Source organism: Pongo abelii, chromosome 8 (assembly GCF_028885655.2).
Source record: "Pongo abelii isolate AG06213 chromosome 8, NHGRI_mPonAbe1-v2.0_pri, whole genome shotgun sequence".
Taxonomy (NCBI): domain Eukaryota; kingdom Metazoa; phylum Chordata; class Mammalia; order Primates; family Hominidae; genus Pongo; species Pongo abelii.
Window position 1 is genome coordinate 108,078,411 of NC_071993.2, and position 9,355 is coordinate 108,087,765.

The following is a 9,355-nucleotide window of genomic DNA, read 5'->3' on the forward strand; positions in this document are numbered from 1 at the left end:
ACTGGAGCCACCGAGCTCGCGCCTTCTTCTCGGGGTGCGGTTTCTCTCCTCTTTTGGACTCAAGATCAATGCTTCCCAGCCGGCGCAGATCACACAGCAGGACCCCAGGGGAGACAGTGGCCTTCTTCCCGCCTCCCAATTCCCCAAGACCGCCTCTAGAGGTTACTGTGTCCGGAGAACTCCGAGCATTTTCTGGACACAGATTGCCTAACAGAGGAACGGGGGGTTGGGTGGGGAGCGGCTGGCCGGCCCAAACACAGCAGCCCCAAGCTGGCTCCCAAGCCTGGGCTCTCCACCCCCTCTCCCATCCCCTCTTGAGCAAAGTTAGGCCCAACACCCCTGTCCCCCAAAACACCTCCTACCCTCCCTCACCCCCACCCCCCATCTTCAGGAACATGGACAGGGCTCACACTCACTAACCGTGGAGAGCACATGCAGGCCGGAGCCCTCAGCCCGGCAGCTCTCGGACCCTGCCCAGCTCGACGTGGACTCGTGCAGAAGCGGACATTCCGCAGGTCGGTACAATCCCAGCGCTGGGGCCTGGGGCCCCCAGGGCGGGCAGCTTTTGAGCTTCCCGGATACCACTCGCCTGCTCCCGGAGCTGTTCGGCCGCCGGCGGCCCGGGTCATGCACTTTCAGTGGGGCCCGGCTGACGCTCCCGCCCTTGGGCTAGGCCTCCTGGGGATGCCAGACTCCTGGGGACTCTGGGACCCGCGGCACGGCGGGACACGCAGGACTCCCGCCTTTCCGCCCGGAATTCGTTGAGACCGAATCTCAGCGGATCCCGCGTCCGCCGAGCGCCGCGGCCAGGGAGAAAGGCGGGGGTGGCGGCTGGACCCGCAAACTCCGTCCCAAGTGGGGTAGAGGCTGGAGGGGAGGGGGGCTGCGAGGGTCACAGTCAAGGCCAACTACTCACAACAGAAAGCTCGAAACTCTCCCTCTACCTCCCCTGCCGGAAATGACCCGTCTCTGTTCAAAAATAGAAAAAGAACGATCGGAATAATTGTGTGTAGAGGTGCCGGGAGAGAAGGGGAATTAACAAACCTGCCTGCGCAGAAAGGTCCGCTTCCTTCTTTGGCTTGAGAACCGACGGCAATCACCAAATTCCTGCGGCCAGCGAGCCCTACCGCTCAGATCTGGCCCTGTGGCTGAGTGGGTGGCGGCCTGAGGGGCCCCAGGAACCCAGGCAGGGATGGGGTCCTAGAGGCCCTGTACAGTGCGGTGGGTGGCACACAGAGAATCTGGCTCAACCTGTTAACTATAATAGCGGCTTTGTGTGGCCGCATCTGTGCTTGGGGGCTGTGTGGCACCTCCTGAGCACTGACTGCCCTGTCGTGGCTCCACTACCAGGCAGTTGTGGGGTTTGCCCTGGGCACAGGACTCAGATGGGTGCCCTGCTTGTGGGGCGAGTGACTCGCAGGTGGGCAAGGTAGGCTTCAGGTGCTTGAGACAACTAAGCAAGGACCTCTAGCCAGATGAAGCAGCTGGGACTCAGCAGCTAGGCTGCAGGGCAACTGGGAGGCTGCGGCCCTGGGGCTACCCTGAGGGCCCTTCAGCTCAGGTGCCAGAGGAGACCTCCTCCCTCATGCTTTACTCCTTCTGCCGCCTTCATGCCCACTTTCACACGTATGTGTCACTCCCGCACAGCCCCGCAGTCCTGCTCCCTACCACGGCCCCCAGACCCTCCAGATCAGCTCAGAGTTTGAAGTCCCACAGCCAGGCTGTTGCCAAGCAACTGGCAGGAGCTGCCACCACGTTTGCTGCGTGGCTCAAAAGGGCCCATCCAATGCCTTCTGCCCCCATTCAGCCCTGGCCTGGTTGGCCCAGGGAGGCCCCTCCCACCCTGGAACCCTCACCTGGATTTCTTATCCTGGAGAATCTGTTAGGAACAGGCTGAGCAGAGGCTGGAGTCAGGTCAGGTTTTCCAAGGAGCTCAGAGCAGGCTCCAAATACTGTGCGTGGTAGGGGTGAGGGGTGGCAGGTTGAGGTGTGAGGAAGGGTTGGGTGAGTTCCAGGGAGTGATGGGGTACCTACATTGTGTTGAGGGGTGGGTACAATTAACATGCCCCCACTCACAGCCTGCATTGCTGGGTACAACCTCACATACCTCCTTCAACTATGCAACAATCAGGGTGTGCAATGTTACACGAAGGGAGCTACAGGTGTGCTGTGCCAGGCACACACACAGCCTGCACTGCTGGTGCAAGCTCACACCCGACCAGGCCAGCTCCTGTAGGTGGTTACCCCTGGACACCCCTCCTCTCCTTCCCTCCTCCCCCAGCCCCTATAGAGGAGGATCTAACTCCATTTCCAGCTGGCCTGGGGGTGGGGGTTGTCTTAGGAGCTGGCTTCAGGTTCCAGCCCTGCAGCTCGGGTGGTAACGGAACCCCATGTGCTGGAGGCTGAGCTTGGGGATAGCAGCGACCACCGTAGATACTGGCTGAGGACTCTAGCAAGGCCCAGAAGGTCCAGCGGCCGCCACTGCCTGCCCAAAGCCTGGGGAAATCTGGCCTCCTTGTGTGTGAGAAGATTGTGAGGGGTGCGAGGGCCCCCTGCCACTGTGTGCCTCCTTGGGGAAAGGCTTTGGTGGGAGCTACTCCTGCCCCTCCTGTTTTCTGCCCTACGGACACAGAGCCCAAATTTCTTTGGTTGCTGCAAGAGGAGCCAAAAGACCCAAAAGCTGGAGGCCGCGGCCGTGATTCAGCAGCCACCCAGAAGTGGGAGCTGGACCTGGGACTTGGTCACGGAAACCCAGAACGAGTGAGTTCTGGGCGCCCTCTAGGGGCCGCGCGTGGCAAGGCGCTTCGGGCCGAGGCTCTGGGAGCTTGTATTCTCCGTGGCACCCTCGGAAATGTAGGGGCGGCTGTTACTGACTAGGTTGGAAAATACGAATGATAATCACACTAGCAAGCAATGTTATGGAGCATATGCTGGTGCCAGGCACTGCACTTTGCTTTAAGAGTACTAATTCATGCCTAGCAACTACCTTATGAGGTAGTGGCATTTTTATCCCTACTTTATACATAAGGAAAATTGAAGTTTAAAGAGATTAAGCAGGGGCCGGGCGCGGTGGCTCACGCCTGTAATCTCAGCAGTTTGGGAGGCCGAGGCGGGCGGATCACTTGAGGCCAGGAGTTCGTGATCAGCCTGGCCAACATGGTGAAACGCCGTTTCTACTGAAAATACAAAAATTAGCCGGACTTGGCGGCGGGCTCCTGTAATCCCAGGTACTCCAGAGGCTGAGGCAGGAGAATAGCCTGAACAGGGGAGGCGGAGGTTAAAGCAGCTTGCCTGAGAGCCCGTGGCTGGTAAACAGTGAGGCCAACATTCCAACCGTGAGGTCTAACTCTAGAGCCAGGGTCTTTGAGAGGGATGGCCGAGTCCCGGAGTGTCATGGAATTAGTGAGAATTGGAGATGAGACCCTACCAGACTCCTGTCAGATTTGGCTTTATGGAGGGAGCTCTTAGTCTAGAGGTGGGCTGGGTGCTTGCCCTCTAGAGCTATGGGAAAATCGCCTTCAGTCCCATCCAGTCTACTGGAATCTTCCTCCCTGTGAGGCGCCTGGCTTCCAGGCCCCACTCTGCCAGGCCTCTGAGGCCACCCCCTCTTCCCCTGCACTGACTGCAAGCGCACACTCTAGGTCTTCCCAGCAGGGCTTGGAGCCTTGTGGGATTTGAAGGGGGTTCCATGCACTTTCACCTCTTCCCCTCCCTCCTCTGGGTCAAGAAAATGGGAGGACTCAAACTGACAGAAAGTTAAAAATAGAAGCCAATGAATCACACTTTATTAGACAAAGGAACAGAACCAGAAAGGAAAATCCTTCCTCTCCTTGTCCATCTGCTCTGTGGATTGGAGGATGGGGGAGTGAGCTGAGGTGGGTAGGAGGGTGAGACTTGAAGGTCAGGGAGTTACCAGAGGTTTTCTTGGTGACCTCTTAGTAAGATTCAATCAAACTATAAAAAGAAAGAGCATGGCAGGCCAGGTGTGGTGGCTCACACTTAGAATCCCAGCACTTCGGGAGGCCAAGGTGGGAGGATCACTTGAGCCCAGGAGTTCGAGACCAGCCTGGGCAACATGACAAGAACCCCCAGCTATATATTTAGGCCAGGCATGGTGGCACACGGCTGTAGTCCTAGCTACTCCGAAGGCTGAGGTGGGAGGATCGGCTGAGCCTGGGAGGTCAAGGCTGTAATGAACTGTGATAGTGACATTACACTCCAGCCTGGGTGACAGAGTAAGACCTTGTCAGAAAGAAAGAAGAAAGAAAGAAAGAAAGGAAGAATGGAAGAAAGGAAGAAAGGAAGAAAGAAAGAAAGAAAGAAAGAAAGAAAGAAAGAAAGAAAGAAAGAAAGAAAGAAAAAAGAACCGAGCAGGCAAGCTTGGCCTTGCCTCCTTCCCTCACCTTCTCCACGATGATACGGGAGGTGGGGGTAGAGGAACATCCCTGGAAGGCCCTTTTGTGTACTATATAAGGTGTATTCATTTATATACAAATAGCCCCTGCCAGTGTCTTAAACTTTTGTGTGTGCAAAAATCACCCAAGGATCTTGTTAAAATGTGGATTCTCATTCATTAGATCTTGATGGGGCCTGATGAGATGAATCTTGATGAGATTGCACATTTAGAATAATCTTTTGGTAATGTTGACACTGCTTCAGGCATCAAGGTCTTAAACCACTTCCCCACATCTAAGATCTAATCCTAGGGTTTTAAAGTTGCCTGCCAAATATGACTTGTAATCTTGTTTTATTTGCTTAAGAGCATTTTTCCATTTTATTTAAAGAAATGAAAAATAGGGACACAAATAATATCCCCTTCTGATAGGCTATTTTGGCTTTTCTTTTTCCCAGAGCATTGATGTTTTAGAATGCACTGTCCACACGCCACAGGCCTCACCAATCCCAGTGTTTTATGTCCTGCTATTTTCCGTGTTCCTGGCACTGCTCTTCTGATGCCAGGTCCCCTCTCCTTCTGCACTTGCCCTCTTCCAAAAACCCTCTTTCAGGCCCAAGCAGCTGTTGAAGTGTCTTTGAAGATCAGCCTAAGTGCTAAGCCTGGCTTTTCTGCTGTCCAGCCTCGAGTTGAGTTCATTAAGTTTTAGGATCTTGCAATTTCCTTGCCCATATTACAGGACCAACCTGTAATTAACCTAGATTAAGGGGATTAAGGAGATAACTCAGGTAAAAGCACTTGGCTCTTCACAGACGCTCCAGGAATGGCATAGAGCACCCCAAGGTGTTGTGGCCTGGGTTTTCCACCCTTGGGACTTGCTGGGACCCTCAGGGTGAGTCCTACAAATCTCAGGGGCTCTACCCTCCACACCTCATTCCCAGACCCTCAATTTCTGGAGGGAAGTTGAGGGGCAGCTTTTCCTTACCTTTGGCCTAGGGAATCTCAGGATCACATGCAATCACCCTGTTCCCAGATGGCCACACCTGATTGCACAGACTGGGGAGGCCTGTCCAACAGGTTCATAGGAAAATGCATAGGGGTTTCATGGTCCCTCACCATTCACTTGCTGTCAGAGAAAACCGGCCCCCACACATTGGCACACCTGTTCGCAAGCCCAGCCATGAAAGCTCACAGACACACAGTTGTATTCTTGTACCCATTTTGGGAATCAGAGGCTTCACATCTGCAGGCTTTGACTTCTCTCCCTTTCCCATCTCAAGCCAGAAATTGGGTGCAGCGCAGCGGTGGTATGGTTATTGTGATTATTGTCCTGAGGCGAATTCTGCAGAGGAGTGGGCAAAAGAATATGGAAGGACCAATTTATTAACCCCATAGAAGCCCCAAGGTTTCCAGTGCCTGTGGGACTCCGTTCAGCCTGGACTCTGCAAGAGTGGCTTCTCTCCCTCCATATAAAGTCGAGCAGAGGGGTGGGAGTGTCTGAGTGGGAGATGGGCTGAAGAAACAGATCTTTGGAAGGCCTGGAGTCTTTGGTTGCACTAAATGAGCAGAACCTTCAGTTCCAGGGAGGGGCCCCTAGCCATCCCTGAGCCTTCCGCCCTGGGGTGGGTTCTACTGTCCCCTCCACACAGCAGCCCGATGTCCTGGCTTGTCTTGGGGTGTCACCTCCAGAAGAAGCCAAGCACAAACGTTCACAGGGATCCACTGAGCTCCTGAGTTGCCAAGGGACACCTGCATGAAGGAGCCAGGCCATGCGCTGGAGACAGCCCGTAAGTGAGAAAAACTCACTTCCCTCCAGCCTCACTGTGCCCAGGCCGCCCTGTGCCCTGCAGCAAGCTGGTGGGGGGCGGGGGGAGGGCTTGTTAGTAAATGACCCAGAAGCGCCCCACCCCACACCCCACCACAAGGACTTGTCCGGGCCGGACTAGATGCCAAGATGTAATTCACCAGATTTGTGAAAAGACAAGAAATCTGCTCTCATTTTGAAGCCCAGCCCCGCCATCATCCAGGAGGCCGAATACAAACCTCTTCCGGAGGGCAGGGACATCTTGCACCGTCGCCCTCCAAATCTGGCCCTCTAGGGTGTAGAAGAGCGCACGCAGCAGGGGTGCAGGGAAAAACACACAGCCCGTAGCTATCTGCTTGGCTCTGACCAGTCCCCAGACTCGAGCCTCCAGTCAGCTCGGACTCCAGACTAGGGCTCCGCGGGGGGTGGTGCGACTCTAACCCCACGGTCGCCACAGCAGCTGGAGAATTCGGCCAAACCTGACTCGTTCTCCAGGGGCTAGGGCTCCGCCAGACCGTGTGGACAAGGAACCCGCCCCGCTGCGCTCTCCTGGACTGCGGAGGCGGCCTGAGAGGTGGTGTCATCCCCGTCCCCGGCAGAGAAGGGCTGTCTCTTCATTCCTGCGCTTCAGGCCCACACGTCTCAGGCGGGTTGAGCCTCGATGATGTCTGCCGTTGGGTTCGCTTGTGGACCATCCCTTCCTGGGACCCCAGACCCGGGCCAGGGCCTCCAGGACGCCTGGATCTTGCACCCCTTGCTTTTCCCGACGGGCTCCCGGAGTCTCATTTCTAGAATGAGGTGGGGGACCTCGTGACTGTGCGGAGGCCGCCCCAGGGCTCCGAGGGCACCGCACAGGGCACCAGGCCCTTCCCAGCTCAACCCGGGCCTGTCGCGGCAGTGAATTGGCGCCTGCCGGTTGCGCGGCAGAGACTGGCGAGCAGCGCTGGGCTGGAGCCGACCCGGCAACGCGCGGCGCCCGGATCCGGAGCTGCCAGCAGCAGAAGGGCAGGCGCTAGGAAAGCGTGAAAGGGCTGGGTCCTTTGGGTCAGGATTTGCCCTGCGACCGGAGGATGGGGCGCACGGTTCCAAGGCGCGGACTTCGAAGGCGAGAACCTGGAAGGAGAAACACACATTTCCCCTGCCATCCCCCTTGAGTTCTCTTGCCCAGCCAGCCCGCAGCCTCCCTGAAGGATCGGGGCAAGGGCAAGGCCACGAGAGCTCAGGTGCTGTTAATTTCCGTTGAGGAGAAGCACCCTGGGGTCCCTGTCACTTGGAAATTCCCTGTGGCAGTGCTGTGAGCTTCATCACAGTAGGCCCTGCAACTTCCTCTGCACATCTTTGGAATCTCCAGGAGTTGGGGGGCGGGGCGAGGGGCTAACCCAGCCCTGGCTCCTCCTCCCCAGGGAGGCGAAACTTCTCTACTTCTCTGACTTTGTGGTCCTTGGAGGCAGGGTAGGGGTTCAGGGCACTGATTCCTTTGGATTTCTGGGCGACAGGTCTGGCAAGTCAATAACCACCCCTGTTGTCCTGACAAACGGGTCTTCTTGGTGATCAGAGTCCATAAAATGGGCCTGTAGGAAACAGTGTCCCTTCCAACCAATACGGAGCCAAAAGCCCCTCTCCTCTGTATAAGGTTCAGAGAGTGCTTCTCCATTCTGGACTGCAGAGAATACTCTCCTCCCTTGAGTCTTTGATTTTCTGCAGTGCCTCAGTGTGTGGAATCTGAGTCCAGCTAACCCGAGAAGAAAAATGAACTGATTCCAGGGATATTCAGTAATTTCCAGGATCAACAGGAAGGCTGAGGAATTAAGGAACATCAGTTTCAGGAAACACAGGAATGCTTCGTTAAGGCACTGCTGCTAGCACCACAATGGCTAGACTCTGGCATGAACATCACTGAGAGTAATTTCCCAACTTTTCCTCCATTTTCACTTCACTCCCTCAAGATTAAAAACTCATGGAGTATCATTTGACCATACTAAGAGTAGGACATGTGTCCAGGCACTAGTTGTCAGAGATGGGAGGGAAAAGCATAGTCCCTTAGACTTCCATACTAAAAGCTAAAACTGTTCCACCAATATTTACCCTGTTTGAGGACAGTCTCCCCATCAGGAAGTGTTCAGAAGCTAGGTTAAAAAAGGGTGGGGGGACCCACTCAAGGGGACCCACACCTTTGACTGCCCAATATCCACATACGCCTTTCTTCCTAAATTTACAGATTTTCCTCCACAAAATGCTCCCACCTAACATTATGTTACTGTCACTCATGGCAGAAAATATATTCAACTTTCCTGACAATCCAAAGCCTCATAGCTCTAAGTTCACTGTCTTTGTTTTCTTCCTTCTCTAGTTCTGTTGGAATCTGGTCTCAATATTCTGCAACTTGTGGATTAGACTAAATTGTAAAGCTAATAATCATCACACATAATAATATAATTGTGGCCAGGCATGGTGGCTCATGCTTGTAATCCCAGAACTTTGGGAGGCCGAGGCGGGCAGATCTTTTGAGGACAGGAGTTTGAGACGAGCCTGGCCAACATGGTGAAACCCTGTCTCTACTAAAAATACAAAAAAAAAAATTAGCCAAATGTGGTGGCAGTCGCCTGTAATCCCAGCTACTCGGGAGGCTGAGGCAGAAGACTTGCTTGAACCCAGGAGGCGGAGGTTGCAGTGAGCCGAGATCACACCATTGCAATCCAGCCTGGGCAACAAGAGTGAAACTCTGTCTCAAAAAAAAAATTGTAATAATAATAATAATAATAATACAATTACAAGGGAATAAGAACTGGAAGAAAATGCATGAAGTTAAAATATAGACTATCTAATATGACAACAGGTCAGGACATAAAAGCCATTGTCTTTTTTTTGCATATTTGGTATTCATGACATCCCTCCTCCCTTTTCCATTCTGTTTCTTTTGCCTTGAGGCAGCACCTGGGCTGGTTTGGGTTCTTTATCCTGGAGAGAGCCAAGCCTTTGTTCCTGAGGGATCTGAGCCCTTGATGGTCCTGCCTGGAAAGGGCTGTTGTGGTCTTCCATTAACTTTTACCCTGGACATAACAGCACTACAAGGGACCCCAAGGGAGTCCTGTGATTCCATGAATACTCCTTTTTGCCCCACTGTATAGGAGAAAATTCTACTTGAACTTGCTATCACT